At 36.2% G+C, this 26,478-nt stretch overlaps 2 long non-coding RNA genes across 2 annotated transcripts; one reads left to right on the top strand and one right to left on the bottom strand.

The window, feature by feature from the left end:
- Positions 1-454: 454 nt before the first annotated feature.
- Positions 455-25,750, bottom strand: LOC125278678. The gene is made up of 3 exons (XR_007187235.1): positions 25,560-25,750; positions 5,320-5,392; positions 455-536 (listed from the first exon to the last, which is right to left on the bottom strand). It is a non-coding gene; the product is annotated as an uncharacterized LOC125278678 (long non-coding RNA).
- LOC125278679 lies at positions 14,921-19,761 on the top strand. Its single transcript, XR_007187236.1, has 3 exons — positions 14,921-14,949; positions 15,479-15,554; positions 19,680-19,761. It is a non-coding gene; the product is annotated as an uncharacterized LOC125278679 (long non-coding RNA).
- Positions 25,751-26,478: the final 728 nt, after the last annotated feature.

The following is a 26,478-nucleotide window of genomic DNA, read 5'->3' as shown; positions in this document are numbered from 1 at the left end:
GACCGCATCGTGAGCAAAATACAAACACTCATGTGCTGCTGTACTGAGGGAAACATACATATGGTTTGCGTGTCCGAACGCAGAGGAGAATGAGCTGCACTTTTGTGACATTTGAATTCTCCGCTGTAATGCGATCTCATGCGAACATATTTTCCATTTGTGCTGGTAGATTACAACAAAACAATCCACATGCACCCAAACTTCTGCTCTGGTCACGTCTCAGGAAAACACATTGTGTTGTAGCACTGAGGAAACGAACACCAACGATATGTCTCTGAATGACAACAGACCGAGGCGAGAGAAGTGACACTTCCTCATGCATAATACCGCAATTATAATCTTATGCTACAGCACAGTGATTGGATTGAATGAGCTTTTTCTCATGAATAAATGTAGAAACTGTTGATGTCAGCATGTTCGACCAGCCCATACTTGGAGCCAACCAGCACGCCGGATCTTGCCGGAAGTACATGATGACGTCAGATTTTGTGACGTTGCTCCGACTTTGCTTTTCAAACCGGAAGACAGAAATCGCTCTGAAAAAATACAAAAAAAAAAACTAATTTCAACTTTTAAATAAAATAAATGAGAACCTTTAGTGTTTTCAATGATGTGCAGCCTATACATATCTGCTCACAGCTCAAAAAATGTGTTCAGGGGTTTCATGACCATTTAAACAGGTGGAGAAGTATCCAGAAAGAAGCTTTATGTCTCTGGATCATGTTTCAGGGTTACTTTACTTCAGATAAACGTCTCTGAGATTCAGAGGTTTTCAGCACATGCACAAAAGCCCAGATTATGTGTGAATTTATTATAAATCATTATTATGATGCAGTGCTTCCCACAGGTTTGAAATATACTTGCGGTGGTAGCCGGGTGAAAAATCCTCCTATACCCATGGCACAAAAATGGTCTACTACATGTGACAAACAACAAATAATTTGTTATATTTAACAGTATTTTTATTTATTGAGATTAATTTTAATTACATAGCATACTATTACATTTATTTACATACTAATATTATGCATTATTATTATTGGTGGGCCGTTATCGGCGTTAACGTGAGACTCTTATCGGGCGATAAAAAAAATATCGCCGTTAAATTCTCAAAGTTGGGTTGGGAGCTGGGTCTATACTACGCAAGCTATGATGACTTTCACCTTGATAGTTTAGCGCGGATGTATACATAGCCGAATTGACCCTTCGCAAAGACCCGCCCCCTTAGTTACTGTTGCTTTGTCCGACAAGCCGTGGCGCTGTGACGCCACACACAGTGATAAATGCATCACGGAGCAAAGAGGACACTGACAACATGACGACAGACAAGACAGAGCAGGTTACTTATGATATTGAACAAAGTCCCAGCTTTCAAACTGTGTAGTTTTTTTAAGAATTTCAAACAATAAAAACCGTTTTGTGGCTCTTTAATGGGACATGGTCGTGAAGATTGCTGTACGCCTCAGCTCAAGAGGCTCGTATAAACCGATTCTCTTATACGAGTCCATTTATAGCATCAAATAAACATATAACATAAATCAATTTGTTTCAAACGCGGAAAGATATAACACAATTTTTCAAGAATAATATCTTCTAACTCCTATCTGTTTGTTGGACAAATGGCGGAATTTTAGTTTTGCTGCGTCCCAATTCGCCTCTTTACTCGCCCTAAAAGTATGTACTCTTTCTGTGAACAAAAAGTACTTTTGGGAGAAAAGAGTAGACAAGCTTTGGGACAATACGTCATTAATTGCACTTTGCTCTCTGTCGCATGAATGCCCTGTCAATCATGCATCCTCCACATTTCATTTAGCTAATTTCCTACCGTATCAGAGAGAAATGCAGCACGTTGATCTGCAGTCGCGAGTCTTTCATGTGGAGAACTCTCCTCATATTAATGCATAATGATGCATTTAAAAGTTAATGCCAATCAGATCTTTATAAAAGTCCACATTGGTATTTGCAGATGAAAAATAACACATATAACATTAAATATATTTTGAACTGATTATTAGTCACTCAAACAACCTCTCAGCGTCGATCGTGCATATTCGCCATGTTTTGTAGTTTTTAACACTTTTTACTCGTGTTTGTAGTTCTGAACTGAATCCGCGTCCAACGCGCAATGGGTTGTGGGCAATATTAGCCTCTATAGTGTGCACGGATCCACACTTTGAAAATCTACCGGAAATAGTAGACCATCCGGGGACTTTTGGCATACTCTTTTAAACATACTATGCTTTGGGACACACTTATTTTAATCTCACATACTATTTAGGATGGATAGTACGGACATTGGGACGCAGGGACAATTTGGGTATCTCACATATTCTGAATGTCTTCAGCAGAATTCAAATGAGCCATTTTAATCTAGATTAATCTAGATTAAAAAAATTAATCTATGCACACCACTAATTATTATGCATTGTAAATTATGCAAAATTACAGCATTTAAATGGTTCTCCTTTTCCTATGTTCTCCTTGCTGTCATATAGTGTCTCTCTCAGTGAATGGGACACAGATTTTACCAGTAAAATTTATAAATGAATAATATATGTGTCAAATAATGTTCTTAGTCTTTTCTTCCTGTGGGGGAGACTACAATAATTTACTATGAATTAAATGGAAATCAAATTAAATACAAATTATTGTGAACCCAAAATACCAATAATGTCCAGAAGAAGAAAAAAAAAATTTAGCGTGTGACTTTTAATTATAAACAAGCCCGAAATACACTGGGACTCTTATTTTGAAATGTCTGTACTATTGCAGGCTGATCACTTTGAAGCAGTCTGAAGCGTTGCGTGAGCCTGTAGAAGTATAGAACACGCAACAGCGCAGCCTCATGACTTTGCAACATGCACCGCTCTTTGTGAAATATTTGCCACGTATCTGCAGCACACGTGGGAATGTCAGCTCGAGTAAACATTTCTGAAGCACACATAACGAGCAGGTACGAAACGCGTAGGGTGAGGGGAGATTTTCCACTAGTTAATCGATCGCAGATGGTTTCATTATCTTGGGTGGATACAAAAGTATAAGAGGATAAAAATAATAAAAGCATAAATCTGTCTCCAAATATACTTGGGCGGCCGTTAATATACCTGGGCGGCCCACCCAAGTAAAGTCTATGTGTGGGAAGCACTGGATGATATAAAGCTATTAAGCCTTTCCAGTTGTAACGAATGTAGCGGTTCGTACAGTTATTAATTAATTTATGGATGAAATATGAATATAATAATTCATAAGGTTATGAATAAATTATGATTCATATATCAACCCAACGGAGAATTAAACATATATTGTGAATCAATTACAACGAATTATAATCAATTACATATATGATTAGTTCTGGTTTAATAATTATCTAGAAAACTGTTCGTTTGTCCAGCAAACTAAGTCCCTCACAGAATATTATAAACAGAGTTATTTTCTGGCCATGAAAATAACTAAAGCATAAAGCGATCGAAAAACGTTAAAGTGACTTGGTCTTCAGTTGAAAGAACAACAGAACAATCGAGCATGAATTATGTGTTTAATATATGCAGCTACGGCTACCGAGATTATACGTCTAAATTATATACAGAAGTATACACATATATATACACAAGAGTGAGAATGAAGAAAAGACATGGAAAGAAAGATGATCAAAGGATGGCAAATTACACAGTTAACGTAAACCCTTTTGAGAGAGAGAGAGCCAGCACAGAAATCAGTTTAGACAAATTCAGATAAATGATAATACTTGCTTATTGGTTCAAGTCCGTGTGTAGCAGTTTCAATGCGCCTGGCTGGGTTGGTCCTTTCAGAGAGGGTTTCTCCGGCGGGGTTTTCAAAAGAGGTTTAAGCTTAAGTAACTTGGCCAAAGAGAGAGAGAGTCTAAGGAAGTGGTCCTCCCGAACTGCGCGCGTGGTTGGGAAGCGCGGTCACCTGAGGCGTCCGTGCACGAGGTGCTCGTGAGTCAGTCGGGAGACAAAGGAGAAGAAGAAGAGCGAAGCGCGAAAAGACAAGAGAGCGAGCGAAGGTTGTGTCGTTGTCTTTATGGAAACCCAAGCTAACACACCTCCTGAATTGTAGCAGCCAATAGAGGCGCAGCACTATTTGGCGGGCAAAGTTGCTTTGTTTGGTCTCCTAGCTGAATTTGCATACTTAATGGCTATCAGATCGGATTTCGAGATGGAGTGTGTTCTTCACAGGATCATTAAACACATAGAAAAATGCATTTGTCCGTTTTGTGACATGTCTCAATGAATAGCTCAAGTCCGGAGCTTTAAAACGAGATCAAACTCGATAGGTCGGAAAGGCATAGGGAAGAAGTTATGGTTTACAGACAGGATTCCCCTATTAAAATGCACACTAGCACAAATACACTCATTCAAACACTAGGAAACATGCATAGGCTCTACAATATATCATATATATATTCCAGCATAGTGGTAGTTCACATATACAGTTAAAAATGTATGATTGTGTGTTTCTGTATGTGTCTGTGTGTGTGTTTTTGTGTGTCCCTGTGTGTGTGGAGTGTTGGAATGTGGATCTGGTCAGTCTCTGGGGGGGTGCTCCTTTTGAAGTCACCAAAGTGAGGAAGTTGGACTTTTCTGTTTACCATCGCAGGCCCACAAACCTGCCGAAAGTCACAGCCGTCCGGCGCCGATTTAGTGATTTATAAACAAAGTTCACCAGGTTAAAAGCGTTCTGAAAACTCCAAAGTTTATTGACTCTGAACGGATCCATCCAGACGTTACACAGTCTCACACTTCATGGATCTACACTGAAAACTGAACAAACTATATGCATTTATGAACACTTTATTTTTGTAATGGGAGTTTTATATTCGGGAGTTGTATATATTTCTATAACTCTGTTGTGTTCAACGCTTACAGTAAACTTTAGTAAAAGAGTGTTAATAAAGTAAAATTGCTGCACGTTTAATTGAATGAGTCTTTCATAGAGTTTACTATATAGACACAGTATACATCAAAACTGTCTGCAGATGCATGAATCTGTTGAGTGATAGTTTCTCTCTCAAAGAGTGAAGAGCACATGACAAGAAATACTTTTTAAGAATCACAGATGCAATAAATAGTAAAATGAGAAACCGTGATTTCATACCATGTGACAACAATATCAGAATGTGCAGCTTTCTGTGATTGACTTACAAAGACACACTTGATCATCCGTTTGATCATGATATAAAGAGGATTAAAAAAATCTGAATGACTTAAGCATTAAGTCTCAGAAGCATAAAGTGACCAATGACACATCATAACACAACACACATACATGAAAACAACAGTAGAAAGATAAAACACTCACCTCAGTATTTGTATGTCTTTTTCTTCCTCTGAATCTGTTGTGTTGAACAGCAGCTCTGATATTTCTTTCACCTCTACCAGGAAGAGACGTGAGAATGAGAAGAATGACAGTCATCTAAACTCTCATCTGATTTGTTCTTCAGTCATTTACAATGAAAGGTTCATTCTCAGCAAACGCTGCTGAACTTAGTTAGAAGTTGTTTTACAAGTCTGTAAAAATATGCTTTGAATGTCTAAAGTGTATCAAGGGTCAGTCCAAGATATTTATTTGTTGTGTCATGTTTGATTGGACAGCGATAGGTTTTAAATGTGAATGCACTAAATGTGAATTTGTGAGACTTCATTATTTATACTTTAACCTGTCTGGGGTCTGAGGATTTTTCGATTTTCCAATAGAATTTGCTCTAAACAGCCTGGGGGGGGGGGGGGGGGGTTATTTGTTACAAAACTATAACACGACAGCTAAATACTAAGTTATTTGGCAATGTATGACAGGCTATTTCAATATAAACTGGTAGTATTATTTTTCTTCAAAACTATCTAAAAAATGTAATGCCTGTAGGAATAAAATTTAATGCTTTTTAATTTTCTCAAAATCCATTTAATGACTTAATGCTTTTTAATGCCCTGCGGATACCCTGTGTAGGAGCCATACAATTTACTGGTGACTTAATTTAAAGAACTGTTCTACTGTGCTTCTGATTTGCCAGTAAAATTAGCAGATTTTGGGTGTGTAAGATGTGAAGGATTCTATGGTCCAGTTGGTATTTTTACCCCATAATTGCAGCCACGCTACCAGAGCACCATCTAGTGGCTGTTACCCAAAAAGTATCAAAGTGTCGCCTCTTGTGTTCTATACTTTTTGATCTGGATTAGAGCAAAGCGCCATTATCATCAACTATCAAAATAAACATTGTTATTGGTTTCAAGGTAGTAACATACTAACTATTCATATTAAATTAAAGTAATACTGTTTGTACGTTTTATAACAGGGCCTCAACAAGGTGCGCGATTGTTTCACAATTTTAAATGTCCACAAAAGTTCCGCAGTCACAACGCATCAGTTTACACACAGGGTCTTAACTGCATAGTGAAGCTACACCTAGATATGAATAAGTAAAAAATAAAATGGTACACATACTTTGTGCATTTTTAATGACGTCTTTAAATGCCATACATAATTGGATGAACAATTGCTTTAAAACCATGTTAAAAAATTGTACATTTCTGTATCCACAGTTTTGAAGGCATGCGATTCTGGAATTCTGCATGCTTTGGTATAATTCATGACTTAACTTCAACAGCACAACAACAGTCATTGCTCGTAGTTTCTTTTGCGCTTTATTTAAGCTATAATAAAGTTTATGCAGCGCGCGCCGGCGCATTTGCGCATGCAGTTCTTGAATGCGCGCCACGAGCACAGTATGTTACAAGTCATGTTAATTTTTCTGAGTTTCAAACCTACAAAATAGCCTGACAATTGTCTGTACCTCATCTGACCGAAAAGAACAGTTATCACTATGCTTTGAAAAGGTTCAACTGAAGCTCCCTCGTCACCTCACCTTGAACGTAGTAATCATGTTCCGCGCTCATTTGACTAAGAGTTCGTCTGGCGCTTGAGGGGAAGTCTCGGAATGCGCATCTGAAAAGTGTCGCCACGTCATGACCCAAAAGGACATCCGTTCGTAAAGAGGTACCGGATGCTCTATATCTGTCCACAGCGGAAAATTTTAATCTTGGCGATGTTTCGTAGCCAATCAAATCATCCAACCTGAAGTAATGACGTAGTTATGGACTCTGTTGGTATAATTTTGAGAAAATGTGATTGTACGCAGGGCTTCTGTGATGAAACTGCAAACTATTCTGTGGATTAGCATTTTTCTTCGGGAGGGATTTTTTTTTTTTTTTTTTAGCAGAGCAGAGGCAGGGATAAATAGACCAGAAGGGGGGAAATCCCCCCTACAAATCGCATCCTGGATTCAACTGTATAATCATAATGCAAAGTACAGGTGCAAAGTCAATGAAAAGCACTTAGTGTTACAATGTCCTTTTTTTTTTTTTAAATCATTGTTCATGTCAAGAAAAAGTTGTGTCCAGAGACCAGCGCATGTGCATTTAAACGTTTTGGAACTGTACATTGTGGCCTTTCTGTGTCACCGTCACTGACCATGTGTATACAATTCAAAATATGAGTAACTTCACAACAAATTGTACAATTGTATGTAATGTACTGCAAAAAATTAATGTAACACATCTGCTGATTTATGTTATGTTTACTGTAGCCATTGTTTCTTTCTCTTTTTATCTTAAGTCTATTGGAGTCTGTACTATTTGATAAAGGTGGGGTTTGTGCAAACTGAAATGTCAGCACCATCAAACAGGTTTGGACATGGGGATCATATCAGAATGACCATAATTACCCAGTGTGTTGTCTGCGTATAAGATGTCTGCTTTCCCTGCCCTCTGTATCAGTCCTAATGAATATTATATAAATGTCGATAGATGACGTCATGCGGCAATTTGTTTGCTTCTCTGGTGCTACCCTTTTTGCTCACATAATATGTTTTAATACAGCCAAATTTTGCCAAATTTCATCTATATTCATTTTTCTATATATTTTTCTGCTTTTGTTGTCAGACAACATAAAATGGTGACTGAAACGCGGCCCATTAGGACTTTATACAGGGCTCGACAGTAAGCCTTGTCATTCACTTGTATGAGTAAAACAGTAGCTTGTCCGGAAAAAAAAATAGATTTTTTTTTTTTTGGTGGTGTAAATATAAATTTAAAATTTAAATCTGCATATTTGTGATACATTTGTGAAAATTATTAAATTCAATAATGTTAAAAAATATTTGTTAATGCCATTTTATGTTTATCTTATTTATGTTGTTTTATTTTTGCAATGTAATGTGCTTTTGTAAAGTCCTACTAATGTTATAATAGGCATATTGTTTTGAACTGCTTTTACAGTGGTTACTATTAATCGTGTAAAAGTTTTTTTTGGTGAATTGTATTAAAACCAGAGCAAAAATCCTAATAATAAAACTAAATCATAATTATTAATGTAATAATGGCCTATAAGGAACCCACAACAATTAAAAACAAAAACATTCAAAAATGTATTGTCCCCGTTTTTTAATAAATAGATAATATCAAATGTGATTTTGGTGATATTTTTACATAGGAAATGTCCCCAATTTCCATTTCAGAAATCTGGTAACCTTATTAAAAAATAGTTATCTGCATGATGCCTGCTGCCTTTAGGGTCAGTGATGTTTAATTTAAATTACATGTAAAATAAAGACATGTTATGTTACATTGTCAAAATGTTGTCTTTAAGTTAGATAGACATTATATATTAGCTTCAGGTTGTGTTTTAATGTTGGTAACATGTCCCACATTGTCCCACACAAACTTAGTAATCGTCCCACATTTGATTTGTTTGATGGTGGTCACCCTAACCACTAGCCTTATCTACATTCAACTGCATGGCACTGAGGCTGAGAGTGAGGAACAGAATCTAAATTGCTTTCAGGGGCTTTGTCAAGGATCAGTAAGTGCAGCCAATTAAAGTAACATGAAAAAAATGTGGTCCAAAAAACATCAGTGAGAATACTTTCATGGGATATATTTGAAAAAAAAAAAAAGAAAGTTGTATATAGTAATGATAAAAAATATGCATTTTTTATTTATCTTAAAGGGGACCTATTATGCAAAATTCACTTTTTAAGGTGTTTGAACACAGATGTGTGTCCACAGTGTGTGTAAACAACCAGCCTATAATGGTAAAAATCCACCCAATACTATTTTTATAATCCCCATTTATCATTTTGGGAAATCTGGGAAAAGCAGGTTGTATTTGGAGTGGAAAGTTTTAAAACACTTAATAGAAAATTATCAGACATTATTTGTCGTATTATTTATCTTGTTATATTATTTATATTTACCATTTAAATAAAACAAACCAACAACTTTGATCGGCATTTTTGTAGCCATCAAAAATACATCTGTATGTCATAATCAATCTTCTCACTAAAGCTGATCGTGAATCGACGCCTGGCCTACAGAAGCGTTTAGTAGTATTTAGTATTTATTAGGAAGAATTTAGCTTTTATTTTAAATGTTTACATTTCAACTTTGTATATTTCAGATTGTAAATAATCCTAAATTAATCTCAACTAAAAGCAGAATCTAGAGCGATGTTATATGAAGATTAACATTTTACATGCATTACAACTCTCTGAAATACTAGTTAACATTTTAAGATCGAGTTTAACATCAACCCAGATAGCAAACAGACGTCGATTCAACATTTATTTTTGGTTGTAAAGATCAGTATCAGTCATCAATCAAATTTCAATGTTGATTCAACGTTCACTATTTGATTGGTACATCAGAACGTTATTACGTCGAAAATATAACATCGATTATATAACAAGCTAACACATTGAAAATCCCCATTTCCACCATCAGGGAAATAATTAAGAAATTTCAATCATCTAAAGATGTTACAAATCTGCCTGGAAGAGGATGTGTGTCTAAATCGTCCTAATGTGCAGTGAGGAGGAGAGTTTGAGTGGCCAAAGACTCTCAAGGATCAGCTGGAGAATTGCAGAGATTAGTTGAGTCTTGAGTCTCAGAAAGCCTAAAAAAAATGATCAAACAGCACCTAAATCCCCACAAGTTGTTCGGGAGGGTTTCAAGAAAAATCCTCTGCTCTCATCCAGAAACAAACTCCAGCATATTCAGTTGTCAGACAAGACTGGAACTTCAAATGGGACTGGCTTCCGTGGTAAGATGAAACTAAAAAAGAGCTTTTTTGCAGCAAACCCACCAGATGGGTTTGGTGCACACATGGATAAAAAGTACTCCATGCCCACGGTTAAATATACTGCTGGATCTTTAATGATGTGGGCCTGTTTTTCTGCTGGAGGTCCTGGATATCTTGTTCAGATACATGGTATTATGGATTCTATCAAATACCAACAGATAAAAACTCAAAACCTGACCACTTCTGCTAGAAATCCAATAATGGGCTGTGGTTGGATCATCCGTTGGGACAATGATCCAAAACAAACATCAAAACCAGCACAAAAATGTGTCACTGAGCACAAAATGAAGCTTCTGCCATGGCCATCCCAGTTCCCTGACATGAAACCTAAAGAAAATGAGTGTAGTGAACTGAAGAGAAGTAAGCCACCACATGGAGCTGGAATCTGAAGGATCTGGAGAGATTCTGTATTAAGGAATGGTCTCTGATCTCTCCTCAGGTGTTCTCCAAACTCATCAGGCATTATAGAAGAAGACTCAGAGCTGTTATCTTGGGAAAAGGACATTGCAATAATTGGGTGCCAATAATTGTGGCCAACATGAACTAGAGAAAAACATTTATTTCATAATGAGCTTTTCCACCCATTTTCAATTGTTTTACTTAAATGAAAGGTTTTTGTTTTATACATTTTTGAATTTTGAAACTGTCTTTACTAACGGATAAAAGACTTTTATTAGGTGACTGAAAGTAATAATATTAATATACCCTGTGCACGAGGTAGGGCTTAAAAACAACAGCCAATCGTTTACGGATCATCGTAAACGATTGCTGCTTGTCAAACTGCCGTGACGTTCCTTGTGAGAGACGAGCGTGGCTGCGCGCTCCAGTAACTTTCCACACTCTAAGGCGCCGCATGCAGTTTTTTGTCAGGAGACAGGAGTCAACTGAGATTATGAGTTACCTGTGGTGATCCGACATAATGAATCCAAAAAACACGCCGGCGAATGCCAGGGTGGTAAACCTCGTTTCCAATACGAGTGTTTAGAGTTTTGGGAGGCGTTCCTTTGAGTGAGCTTGAAGGAGGGGGTTGTTCTTACGACGCTCATTTCAAAAACTCAGTAACAGTCTTTGGATTCTCACGACGAAAAAATCCTCTCTATCACCTTTAAATGAAAGGTTAGAATTTTGTGAATTTTTGGTGAACCCATCTGGTGGGTTTGCTGCCAAAAAGCTCTTTTTTTAGTTTAATCTGACCATAGAAGCTGGTCCAGTTTGAGTTCCAGTCTTGTCTGACAACTTAATTACTGGAGACTTTTCTGATGAAGTAGAGGATTTTTCTTGAAAACCTCCTGAACAACTTGTGGGGATGTAGGTGCTTTTGATAATTTTTTAGGCTTTCTGAGATTCAAGACTCAACTAATCTCTGCAATTCTCCAACTGTGATCCTTGGAGAGTCTTTGGCCACTCAAACTCTCCTCCTCACCACGCATTAGGACGATTTAGACACACGTCCTCTTCCAGGCAGATTTGTAACATCTTTAGTTAATTGGAACTTCTTAATTATTTCCCTGATGGTGGAAATGGGGATTTTCAATGCTTTAGCTATTTTCTTACAGCCACTTTCTATTTTGTGAAGCTCAACAATCTTTTGCTGCACATCAGAACTATATTCTTTGGTTTTACTCATTGTGATGAATGATTACGGGAATTTGGTCTTTGTGTTTCCTCATGTTTATACTCTTGTGGAACAGGATGTCATGGCTGGACAATTTCATGTTCATGATCACCCTGGTGTGCTAAAAAATGTAAATATGAATGGGAATATACTTCAGAGATATTTTACTCATAAAAAATTCTAGGGGTGCCAATAATTATGGCAAACATGTTTTGGAGAAAAACATTTATTTCATAATGTTATTTTCCCCCCATTTTCAATTCTTTTCCTTCAATGAAAGGTTAGATTTTTACTCATTTTATGAATTAAAGATCAAAAGGATAAACAATGCAGATTTATTTTTACAGTCATCTTTGATCATATTTACCAAGGGTGCCAATAATTCTGAGCCACCACTGTATGTGTTATATTCAAAATCTTCAATGCTAGTTCACATACTGTGTTTGAACTCTAGCTCATAACACTGTATGGTTAAAATATGATTTTTTTGTTGCTTCAGTCCTGGTGCCCATTGTAGTGGACATGAAAAAAATCTAATATATTGTACATTTATTTTTTTATTATTATTATTTTTACAGTTAAAGAGAATCTGAAAGCACGAAAAACTGGCTTTATATATAACAAAAGTAAAGTGTTGGTATAAAAATACTCCAATCACGTTTTCAAATAAAATAAAAAAAGTTCTTTTAAAGTTTCACTTTGTCTCATTTTGCATGAACGGGTCGATAGACCTACAAAATGCATTTTAAATTAATTATTTAATTATTTAATAATTTTAAATTATGTATTGTTTTAATTATCGATGTATTTATTTATTTAATGTTATAATTCTACGTTTATGTTTGTAAATGCTGCATGACTGGGGCGTGTTTTAATGCGCGTGCGCGTTGAATGTTCGAATCGCTTTCAAATGCTGGAGCGGAGCTGAGTTACCATGGAAACGGGGAAACGTCAAGCAGCAAGACTCCGTCTCGCTGTTGTTTTCACTGCTTTTAGGCAAGTTTAGTCCATAAAATCACACAAATAGTATATAAAAATGTTTCTGACACTTTTCTTAAGTGTAATTGACACACTTCTATTGAATATTTACTCAAAAGAAATTATTGAGTGTCTTTGAAAAAGTCTGTTAGCATCTCAACCGTTTTCAGAAGAAGTTGGCTAACGTTAACTCTTGTTTAAATGAAAGTTTAGGCTTTTAATCGCATCTTTATGTGTAGATGAGATGTTTTAATAGTTTTGTAAAGGTTTTCCTGGCAAATTGTCAATGAATGATAGTAAACTTATTTATTTATTTAACCTAAAATTATGCGCTTACTGTACCGTTAATCCGGTGACGTCACTTAGTGGAGTGCGAAAATTAGCTGAAACTATTTCAAACACGTTTTGATCTCTAATGGTAAACAAATATGGATAAATAATGTTCTGTAATTTCAGGGGTGACAGAAAACCCCCTCTACAACAAAGGGGAAGCTCCAAAGATTGTAGCATTTCTGGAGGAAACCGCTGACACAGAGGAGGAGGAAACACAGGTGAACTGAGAAAGCTCATTAAATACTTTAATATGCATTTATTTCACAATATATCTAACCTATATCACCAAGCATCTACAATTTTCTTTTGCAAAATTAAATATTTTTAATTTATTAGTTAAAGGTGCCCTAGAATCAGAAATTGAATTTACCTCGGCATAGTTGAATAACAAGAGTTCAGTACATGGAAAAGACATGCACTGAGTTTCAAACTCCATTGTTTCCTCCTTCTTATATAAATCTCATTTGTTTAAAAGACTTCTGGAAAACACTCGGATCTCAACATAACCCCGACGGTTACGTAACAGTCGGGATCATTAATATGTATGACCCCAATATTTGCATAATGCCAGCCCATGTTCGACGCATTAGACAAGGAAAGGCAGTATTAACGTCTGGATCTGTGCACAGACAAGGTAAGCAAGCAAGAACAACAGCGAAAAATGGCAGATGGAGCAATAATAACTGACATGATCCATGATAACATGAAATTTTTAGTGATATTTGTAAATTGTCTTTCTAAATGTTTCGTTAGCATGTTGCTAATGTACTGTTAAATGTGGTTAAAGTATTTTCATTTTTAAACACGTGCAGTCTGTATAATTCATAAACACAACTTCATTCTTTATAAATCTCTCCAACAGTGTGTAATGTTAGCTTTAGCCACAGAGCATAGCCTCAAACTCACACAGAATCAAACGTAACCATCTAAATAAATACTTTACTCACATAATTCGAAGCATGCATACAGCATGCATGACGAACATCTTGTAAAGATCCATTTGAGGGTTTTATTAGCTGCGTGAACTTTGTTTATGCGATGTATATAGAGTCTAGAGCTCATGTGGCAAAGGGAGCGCATCTCTTAAAGGGGCCGTGCTGAAAAAATCTGTGCATAGTTAATGATGCCCCAAAATAGGCAGTTAAAAAAATGTATTTAAAAAAAATCTATGGGGTATTTTGAGCTGAAACTTCACAGACACATTCAGGGGACACCTTAGACTTATATTACATCTTGTAAAAAAACAATCTAGGGCACCTTTAAGAAGTCTTTGACATCCAAACGTAAGTGACACTGTATGTACAATAGTGAATTCTAATACTAAAAATATAAATTCTGTTAACTTAAGAAATTATTTTTTAATATTATGTATATTATTCTTTCCACCTCTGCTCTAGCTTGGTTCCTTGTAATAAACCTGGCATTTTATACTAAATATTGTTGGCTGTGTGACAAATTGCATGTTTATGTCCCTAGATCCTTCCATGCTGATAGCTTCCTGCACCCCATAGCTGTCAAAGGCCATGAACCAGATGACTATAGTAAGCAAAACCTCAATCATTCACTACACTACTGTTGAAAAGTTGTGGGTCTGTAATATTTTACATGTTTTTGAAAGAAATCTCACATTTTAAAATCATTAACCCCTGGTTGTTTCAGTAAGATTGTCATTGAAAGGCCTGTAGGCTAAATAATCAGCTAAATGAGGTAACACAGGTGACAAGTTATAATGCTTGTAGTTATAATCATTTATTTAACTATTATGATAACAGGATATCATGGTCGTTAATTTATTTTATTGTATTTCTCTAGGTCCGCTTTTGAGTTTATGTTTTCTAAGTGAGAGAGACGCCATACTGTTCCACTCAAAGGTATTTATTTATTTGTATATGTGCATGTATTTTTTACTGATAAATTCTTAAATAATTTTTACTTATAAATGCTGATTATGGTTCACTTACGTTTGGATGTCAAAGCCTTCTTAACTAATAAATTAAAAATATGTAATTTTGCAAAAGAAAATTGCAGATGCATTGGTGGTATAGGTTAGATATATTGTGAAATAAATGCATATTAAAGTATTTAATGAGCTTTCTCAGTTCACCTGTGTTTCCTCCTCCTCTGTGTCAGCGGTTTCCTCCAGAAATGCTACAATCTTTGGAGCTTGGAGCTATTTTTTAATGATAAATTCTTAAATAATTTTTACTTATAAATGCTGATTGTGGTTCCAGGGGGTCGAACAACTTTAGCCATGTAAGTTATTTTTCACAGAAATCTGGGCAGACTACCCATTGCTCATACTCTTAGCCTCTAATGTTTGAATTTATATCATCGATGCAATATCAGGGGGTAAATATATCATTAGAGTTCTTACAGTTATGGCTGTACTCTTGTTACCAGATGAGATGTAATCTCTAGCGTTTGGAGCTGTGATTCTTCAGGACAAGATGCCATTCACACTTGATACATGAAGATGGTGAGTTTCACAATAGCTGCACAGTCACAAATCAAGAGACTGACTCAAGCTTTCATCCTTATGAACTCACCCATATGTAGGGATGGGTGCCGAAACCTGGTATTAAACCATAGGCCCCGGGGCTAAATTATGAAAGACCGAAGTATCGATAAGCTTGAACATTATCGGTTCTGCCGCCGGTACTGGAAAAATTACACGCACTATTTATTATTGCTATATAGATATTAGGGCTGGGAGAAAAAACTGATTCACCTATTGCAATTTTTTTTGGCTACGATTAAGAAAAAATAGTTTTACTCCAGAATCGATATTAATTCATATGAAATTTCTTTATTTTAGTCCTTGCTTATAGACGAGGTGGACAGAAGTTACCCACTATTGTGTTGTTATCAATGCTTGTCACGTGACGTAAACCAGTCCTGCTGTTAACGAGCAGAATCGCTGAAGGAAAGAAACAACAAGAACAGAAAAAGAGAAAAAATTCCAGCCACAGCCTTAGATGAAATCAAACAAATATAAAAGAAGACATTATCCTGCACTACAAAAAAATGTATTTCTTACTTAGTATTTTTGTCTCGTTTCCATTCCAAATATCTAGAAATTGTTAAATCAAGATGCTTTTTCTAGATAATTAAAATTACATCAAATATTTTTTCTTGTTTTCTTGGGGGGGGGGAAATGTTTTTGCTTAAAACAAGATTTTGATTTTTTTTTTTTTCCCCAGAAAACAAAAATATTTCTTATGTCATTTTAACTATCTAGTAAAAGCATCTTGATTTAAGAATTTCCGGATATTTGGAATGGAAACGACAAAATACTAAGTAAGAAAAGCATTTTTTTCCAGTGTGGCTCTCCAAAGATTTATAATGGTTGTGAATGGGGGGCACATTTTGAAGCCCAAAATAAATGCATTCATCCATCATAAAAATAGTCCATACGGCTCCAGAGGGTTAAAGGGGTGGTTCACTGTTTTTTTTTTTTTTATAGGTTTGATTGTGTTTATGGGCGTCTTAATGCTTCGTTTAAAAAAAAAAAAAAAAAAAAAACGCTTTATTTTGTGTGCTTCGGTGGAAATGTAAATAATGGCGTCTATATTGCCGTATCCAATTGAGCCCGAATCAGACCCAGATAGCAGTAATGATGAAGAGTGTCAAGCAGAACTTCTGCAAGCATGGCTTTTAAAAGGAACCCCTGGTGTTAAGACTTGTATGGTTTAATATAACGTAAATGATGTATCTTACTGAAATATGTAGTAGAAAACCCATGAAAGATTTACGTTATTTAAAAATATATTTGGACCGATTTGGACAATGGGTGCACAGTGCGTTCTATGTCGATGTCTATTTTTACCACAACACAACTCGGAATATAATATACAATGCCACATTGTGCAGCTTTTGGTTGTAATTTTCAGTCAATGGACAACAAGAGAAGTGATGTAAGTCTTTACTGCTTTACTAGAAAAGAATGGGAAGTTGTGAAGAATGTGGACAAATAAAACTTCCTAAAGATGCACGTCTTTTTTCTCTTCCTGGTGCCTTTGAGGCTTTTAGTAGACCACAGCTGAAAGAGCTTACAGTTGCTGATGGATATTTCCACACCTATTGTGGGCAGCCTATAACACATCTCGATTGAGACAGACTGCCTCAAAGCTCATGTGTGCTCTGATGTATGATATATCTGTGATCACATAAACAGTAACATCTTCTCAGCATGTTTAATAATAGAACCCGTTATAATCTGTGATATTGTCTACACTGGATGAGGAGTGACGCAACACAACAAATTCCCGACAGTAAGCAGATTCCCCATTCTATTTTTGACGTAGTCCAAGTGCTTTGCAATGGTTGGTTTGTCACGTTCAGTTAAGACAGCTTTTAGCGGTTGCGGCGCGACACAAAAAAAGTCACGTCTGGTGTAGACATGGTGTTAGCTGTTGTTTAGGGTTGTTTAATCCTCCTCTGCTGAGATCTTGAGATTTAATGTCTTTTTTCTTCAGTTGATTTCATGTATAAAGCAATGCTTAATTATGTTCTTAATTTGTATATAATAAAAAGAACCGAATAAGAATACCGTTGAAGTACCCGATCAATAAGTAACAGTAGCAATACCGTTAGAATGATACTTATCCCTACCCCAGGGGTAGGCAAGTTCAGAGTTCAGTCCTAGAGAGCCGCTGTCCTGCAGAGTTTAGCTCCAACCCTGAAATAAAACCCCTTCAGCCTGCCTATAGCCTTAGTAATCCTGAAGAGCTTGATTAGCTTGTTCAGGTGTGTTTGATTAAGGTTGGAGCTAAACTCAGCAGGACAGCGGCTCTCTAGGACCAAACTTGCCTACCCCTGCCCTGCCCTACCCATAGGACATAACTGACATAACTTCTATGAGTCACATGAATAACTTCTTAAGGCTGTCCTAACCTAATGTAGCTCTACCTCAGTGTTTCCCAACCCTGTTCCTCGAGGCACACCAACAGTACACATTTTGAATGTCTCCCTTATCTGAACCATATATTTCTGGTCTTGGAGCAAAGCCACTGGAACGGCAAGCCTGCAACCTTTAGCCAAAAAAACGTAACGGCTAAAGCTAACGCTCCGCCCCCCGCGGTACGCAGGGAATGAGACCGGAGGCTGTTTTTTTAATGGAAGTCAATGGATGAGAGTCTTCACTATGCTGATTTAACAGCTTTTGTGGGAAAATAGCAAAACATTTAATTAATCCACAGCCTGTTTGCCAATCTTAAGCATGTTTTACACTAAACAATACTTTCGTTGGGAACTATATGTAGATTTTAGCTTGATAAAAGTGTAATTTTTTAAGAGAAGGCAGACTAGGGACTGACGTCACTGCCATTACACGATTTGTTGAGAGGTGCCACACGTGATTAAGTTAAGCCGAGTTCAGACTGCACGATTTCTCCAAAGTAGTAAGAGACACTGACCCTCTTATCTCACACTGCAATATACTAATCTCTGGCCATGCAGTTTCTAGTAACGAACTGCTGTGTTCAAACTGCACGTGTGTTTGATTAGGCGACAGAGGGTTTGTAAAATGCATGCACTGTTACAATAGTGAAGAATCGCCGGAACTCTGGTCTGGCACGCAAACTACGTTTCACTAACCTAAACACACTGCATGGAGGCAAGGAAACAACGGCGATATCATGAAGATGAAAGGACCGGAGTTATTATGGATTATTATTAAAAACGGTAGGGCCCGCAAGAAGCTTGCAATACGAGTTGCCTGTGCGCTGATTTGCAGCGAAAACACTTTTAAAGAAAAGAAGAATATGTGAGGAGGAAATAGTTGAGGGAGACTGTGGATTGTGTGTTCTGCATCGTGAGTCTGGAGGTCAAATACAACTTTTCAATGTGCTGCTGTTGCAGGATGGTCAAGTTAAATTTTGTAAGATTAGGGAGAGACTGTACCTCTCATTTGTGTGTCTTGTGTACTATAATTTTAGAACAGGAGCTTGTACTCCTTTGATTTGATTGAAAAGTTTCAGATGGAGCTGTTTTTTTTACTTTCTGTTCCCATTATGTTCATTTACATGCAAACAGCTCATGGTGAAATTTTTCTAGCATTTATATATACTACTACTATTACTACTAATTAATATTGTTCATATTATTAAACAAAATTAACAAGATCTTTTAAGAAACATAATATAATGACTTTATTATAAAAGGACCCACTATGAAAATACAGTTTTACAGTGTTATCGGTGTCTTTCACCTTTATTTATTTATTTATTTCCTTTTACTTTACAGCACATCACTGACAGGGCTTTCCTGTGTAACACTGATTCAAGGTTTTCCACCATCGTATTTATCCAAATGAGGTTTGTAAATACATGGATGTTTCATATTTTGCATTAATTATTTATCCTTATATGAAAATTACAATGTAAAAGAAGAACGTGACAAGGTCATTGGTCTTCTCACAACATTCCATGTTAAAGGAATATTCAGATGGAGGCGAGTTGAAATCAATTTCTTTTGGGCATTATCATGCCACAAATATTGAGCTAAACCTAAACTAAACCTGGAATTATAATTTACGTTACCAGATACTTTGTAATGGGTATGTTTGATGTATGATTTTGATCTGAACTATTTCTATTGCCAGGATCTCAGGGATCCCCAGTTGAAGGCATCAGGACATCAGATGTTGGCCTGGACAGATGTACCAACAGTACACCACAAAGACCTCTGCCTTTGAAATGGATGGCTGATTACTACCCATGCTCTCTGTGAGGGTATTACTATAGCAAAACTGAGCACCTGTGATAGTGGGATTTCTAATTTTTAAAGAATAGTCAAACATCAGTAAATTATTATTATTATTTTTAATTAAATTTAAAACAAGTTGCAAACTTTTTCAAATTTCAAAACACTGCTTCAGGAAGCATCGGAGCGTTATGAATCAGTATATCGAATCTTCAGGAAGCATTCAAAGCGCCAAAGTCACGTGATTTCAGCCGTTGAATCAGTATATCGAATTTGCTGTTCACAAGCGCCAAAGTCAATTTCAGCCGTTTCGAGTTTGACACTGATTCATTTGTGCTCCGAATGATTCTTCCTGATACACTGCAGTGTTTTGAAATCGGCCATCAGTGTTTTGAAATCTAAGCAAGTCGTTTTTTTTTTTTTTTGGCGCACCAGCAAAAATATTCTCGCTGCTTTATAATATTAATATTGAATCACCAAAAAATATTCTCGCTACTTTATAATATTAATATTGAATCACATGAACTGATTTAGATGTGTTTTTAGTACATTTAATGTGTTTTTATCTTGACATTAATGGATCTTGAGGAAATGTCATTGCTCCCTATGAAGGCCTCACAGAGCCATTTCAACTAAAATATCTTAATTTGTGTTCCAAAGATTAACGAAGGTCTTACGGGTGTGAAACAGCATGAGGGTGAGTAATAAATGACAGTATTTTCATTTTTGGGTGAACTAACCCTTAAATTGAAAATAGCATATTTTCTAAACAATATATGCTATTTACACTAGATGAAAATAACGATAGATTCTATTTACACCATGTAAAAGTATCAGTTCTTTGCAATAAGAGCAAATAGATGCTATCTAGGCCTACTTTATATTGGCAGATACTATTTGCACCTCAGTATTTTTGTACATTAACAGGATGCAATAATATCATAGAGTGTAAATGATTATATTTATTAAATTATTAAATGGATGCTGCCTTATTGGGAGAATAAAACCCTCCCTACACCTTCCACTAACCCTTCACAGTAAATACTTTTAATATTATTAAACACTTGTTCACAGTTTTGAAAAAACAAGCAAGTAGGTTTTGAAGCTGGTATGCTGGTTTGAGCTGGTTTACGCTGGTCAAGTGCTGGTCCTGGACCAGCATGGTCCAGCATAGGACCAGCATAATCCAGCTCAAACCAGCTCATACCAGCTTCAAAACCTACTTACCAGCATATGCTTGTCCTGATATGATGTAACAGACTTTGCAGTATCTTTAGATATTCCGTCAGTTAAACAATGAATTCAAAACTTTTAACAAATATCGTTAATATATGGTCAAAATGTAAAGATATATAATCTTTACAAAAATGATTCGTTGTTTTATTATCCATCACATAAGTAATCAACACTGCACCAATGTCCCGTTATTACCATGACCACTGTAGCAGACGTCACAATGACGTCACTTGGCAAGAAATGCGCAGTAGCTAAATGGTTGCATTATAAATAGCGGTTCAATATTTTAGTCTATATTAAAGGGAATACAGAGTCAAAATGTTTATGGATGATGCCTTTTTTTTTTAATTATTACAAAAAATATAGTCTTAATTGTTTGTAAGTTAGCCATCGTTGAATAACGTTCCTTTGAATGCTACCACATGAGACGTTTCACAGACAGTGTAGGTGATGACACCTGCAAGGATTAGTCTACTATTAAAGCAGGAATGTGCATGATTGGCCAAACAGTTTTACTGATCTACAAAAAAATTCAGCATATGCAGTTTCTTAGATTTGTGACATACATACATAGCAGTTAGTAGCACCTGCAAATAATAAAAAAAATTTCACATAGGCAGTAACTATTTAAACAGTCTAGTTCACCCAATTTTAAATGAAAATTCTGACATTTATTACTTGCACCCTCGTGTCGTTCCACTCCCAGTTCGGACCTTCGTTAATTCCTCAGAACACAAATTAAGATGAGTTTAGTTTCACAATTCCGATGGCTCAGTGAGGCCTCCATTGCGGAGCAATGATATTTCCTCTCTCAAGATCCATAAAGGAACTAGAATAACGAGTATATCTCACAATCAGTTTTTCATTGTGAAGTACAGTGAGATATCAAACTCAGATTTGCGAGATAATTATAAAGCATCGAGAATATTTTTGGAGCGCCATAAAAAACAAAATTTACGACTTTATTCTTTTAATTCATGGCCGATTTCAAAACACTGCTTCAGGAAGCTTTGTACGCGTCAAATGAATCAGTGTATCGAATCTGCTGTTCAGAGCGTTCAAAGTCACGTGAGTTTCAGGCGTATAGGCCTACACTTGAGGTGTCGAATCAGGTGAAATCATATATCTCTGATACACTGGATGCATTGGCCATTTCGTTTCATCATTTAACCACTGACAAGGTGCTATGGGATCAACTGGGGATCATGTTAAGCTGGGGGCGCGCGCGAGCACGCATGATTAGTTTTACCTGGATTTCCAGCAGATGCTTATCGACTGGCGTACAGATTCGTCACATGCGATATTCCATGGATCATAGATTTTAAAAATGCATGTTTGAACAGTTGTATACATGTTTCGAATGCGTTAACTACTTTGAAGCCGCTTCGTCGTAACTCTCGGTAGTTCGTTCCTGCGTTATTCACTGGAGCAGTTTTAATGCAACCAGTTGATGCATGCGCATCACCGTCACGCTTTACAAACCACGCCCACGTTAACATAGGACACTAGTTTCAATGAATGTCAAACTTGTCAGACGAAATGTGGGACACGTAGCAGTGTAAAGAGATTCATTTTCAACATTAGTGTCTGTAGTGTGCTGTCATGTTTTCTAAACACTGAAATTACAAACAGCTGACACTTGCTGTAAAAGTTTAAGTTAGCGAGTAGGCTATCCTCCGCAGGGGCAAGACATTGCAAAGTCTATGTTTTTATTAACGCTGCCAGAGAATTGATAAGTAAAAATCACCAGCGTATGAAACGCGCGATATATACAAATTATATATTTTATGACGCGCCTTATATAAGGCCTAATTAACGGGGGGGGGGGGGGGGGGGGGGGGGGTGCAAGCAAAAAGGTTTCTGTCCTTGGTGTTTTTTTCTACTGATTACCACAGTAAAGAATTTGCGAATAGCCTATCATAGGCCTAAATTCTGAAAGAAAGAAACGTCTATGCTGAGTGAGGTTTGGGAATTACAACCTCTGTTCAGTGGAATAACTAATGGAATATGTTTCAATTCTCTGGATTCAGGTGACCAGATGATCGCGATAAAACAGAATACGAAGCTTAAATGCTTTGGACTCGCGTAGGAATTCGGCATAAAAACACATATGTTTCCATGGCTTTTTTTCTAAACGATTTAAATAGCTAGAACCTAGAACTCTGTCTGTATAACAATGCTCTGTATTTATTACGTGTCAGTATTCTTAGAATACTGCCATAGCCCTAATCAATGGGTACCGAATATAACTGGAATCTCGGTACTATGCTTAAAGTAAATGTTGTGTATCGTCACATTGTTCACATTCAGTTAGGTGCTTGAATTTAATTGATAACCTGTTACTTCTGTGACAACACTGATTGAACACTGCCATGCTTTACATTTTTAAACTTGAGTGGCCCAACCAGGCATTAGTGGGCAGAGCTAGTGTAAATAGTATTTAACCAACTAAGGGACGCTATTTGCACTATTATGTAAATAGACACTCAAGGTGTAACTGTCTCATAGGTTGTGTTTGTCCAGTTTCCATACTGTCTAAGTTGTATCAACGTCCTGTGACAACCAATTTTGATGACTTAACTGAACATGTTGTCTCATGACCTTACATAAGCAGGTGCATCAGTTATACTGCTACAATAATACTAGATATTAACACATCATTTGCATAATTGTGCCTTATAATACAATATAGCAATCACTTATAACTCATAATCATTTGGCACCTCACACAAATACAATGCTTCTATGCAAATATAACAATTAGGGATATAGGAAACTGAATATATGACAGGGATGCAGACTTGACACCTTTAAGTGAAAATGACTGTTTTGAATCCAGAATGGGCATCATCTGCGTTATATGTAGATCCAGAGTTTTTCAAATTGTGAATTAGTACCAAAGTAGTACTGACTTTAATTTAGGTACCGACCTGAAATCAACATTTGGAAATTCAGTCTGTGTGTATATTTGTAAGTGCACGCAACTGATTTCCTGTGAATGAGATGTGTTTTTGACAGCATTAATGTTAGGAAATTCTAGCTAATGACAGTAACTATGAATCAAGCATTGGCCAAAGGTGTTTAAGTTATTCCTTATCCATTATAATCATTAATTGCCTTTACTGATTGGGTTCTGCATGCTTACAAAGTCTGAATTTATTGATTATAACAGGAGGTTCTATTAGTCAAAGAGCTCAGTACATTTTTGCACATATGAACATTACATTGAGAGTAATTTCTTACATAACAGATTTCTCTTCATAATGACACATACATTTTATGTAGCCTGCTTTGAAGCTAGGCCTTTATGTATTGTTAAAAGGGCTTTCGCATTGTGATTTTGCACCTGTTAACTGTGCATATATTTGTTGATCATTCCCTTAAATAAATATGTCCCTTAAATAAATAACATATTTAAAATATTTAAAAAAAAAAATGCTTGACATCCTTTTTAAACCATGGAAATATTGCTGCAGAATTTTTTATAATAATAATAAAATAATAAACTTTGAAATTAAATAAAGTAATTTAAAATATTTTATTGTATTTTCACTGTCACCCTTTTCAGATGAGTTTACTTTAAAAAAGGAACATTTTAATTGCAAAGGAAAACCAATAATCTGCTTTTTTCTGTCCTCCATTTTCACGGGTAAGATTTCTTTATAAATCATCACAAAAGGAACACAAAGAGTCATAAAGTTGTCAGAAACGAACTCGTATTCATCAGGCTGAAATGTTCGCCTTAATCTCCTTTTGTGCTCCAAACAAAATAATCACATGGGATACAAAAGTGACCTTAGTCTTTTGTGAATAAAAATAACACATTTGATACAAAAGCTTTAAATTTGACATTTTATACTTGAGTAAATATTGCTTTAAATTTGCATTAATTAACTTTTATACCTCTTTGTGTGTATTTGACTTTGTGTAAATGCGTTTTCTGATGTAAATGCCTTTTCTATCTTGTCTTGTATAGGTTTAGTTTACGTAGGCTATTTGTAACTGTATTTTGTATTTTGAAATATTAAATCAATCAATGTTAACCAATGTGAATAATTATTTTGTAAACAGGCTTATCTTTTAGTATTAAGTGTCTGAGATGTGAGTAGAAAATGTGTTAATTGTATAGAGTTGCTTCACCAAATGAAATCAACATCAACCTGGGTAAGCAAACCAGTTAGATCTAGTGTTGAGTGTTGAACTATAACGTCGCTTTCAACGTTCAGGTAAGCAAACCAATCTGCGTGCACGACTTAGTGTCTAACAGTTGATTCAACATTACACCCGATGAGCAAACTGATGCCGAGATCAACGGCATCGCTTCGATGTCACGAGAAACGTCGTTTCTACATTGATTCTATGTCAGTTTGTTATCCAGGGGTGCGTTTCCCAAAGCGAACTATGGTCGCAAGTTCCGTCGTTACCAATAGAGTTCAATGGGACGACCATGCACCAACGATGCTTTCGGGAAAACCCTGGGTACACGCGATGCAAAAACATGAACAATTACGACATGATATCAGAAGCTGATAAATGAACTTACCGTGATTTGATATTTATGACAGTTTATAAGACTTCGAAATGTACACTTATTCCGTAATAATAGTCTTTCCTTAAGGTTTAGCCACAAAGGTGTTTCCTGCGCCAATGCGCATGTGCAGAGGCCTCAGGTGTCAACAACCAACAAGCTATCTTTCTTCTTCTTTTAGTTTTCTGGCGGGTTTCAGTCTGTCGTTAAAGGTGTTTAGCGCCACCTGCTGTATACTGGAGTGTGTGACATCATGGCTTCCTCAATCTCCAGTTACATTCTACTGATTAGTCCATTATAGTTTCTTTCAGATCATTTGTTTCAATTCAATCTAAACTAAAGTAATTATTAGACACATTTCTAAAGTAAAATTACACACATTTCAGTTTGCACATTATGCAATGTGTAAAATTTGGGATGATGTATTGACAGAAATGCAATATAATATACATAACTATGTTTTCAGTGGTGTATAAAGACCTTACATAATGAACCATTTTTATTAGAATGATGACAATAGTTGGTTTCATTACAGGTGAGAGACACTGTGAATTCATCTACGTATAACAATATATTGTATCGTAACCCCTGTATCGTGATACGTATTGTATCGCCAGATTCTTGGCAATACACAGTCCTACTGAAAGTAGGCTAAATCTCAAACCTGGGGGTTTCCTTTGCTTCACTGTAATTCTGCTAGTGCTTAATTCATTTCCTGTATCTATAGCATTAAGTATTATAGATGTTTTGAAATTTCTTCCATTTTCTTTGCCAAAAATATAAACAGAAAACACTACTTAATGCAGATCAGATAACAGATGCTTTGACATGGGATACACATGGGAGCGTTTGAAATCAGGCGTCTATCAGCCTACTGGTCCGCTGATCGATGCCTGCTTGTGCTTTCAAGCGCTCCTGCTTTCAAAGCACTTTC

Source organism: Megalobrama amblycephala, linkage group LG11, assembly GCF_018812025.1.
Source record: "Megalobrama amblycephala isolate DHTTF-2021 linkage group LG11, ASM1881202v1, whole genome shotgun sequence".
Lineage (NCBI taxonomy): Eukaryota > Metazoa > Chordata > Actinopteri > Cypriniformes > Xenocyprididae > Megalobrama > Megalobrama amblycephala.
Note: the sequence above shows the minus strand (reverse complement) of the source record. Positions and strands in the feature narration are given on the sequence as shown.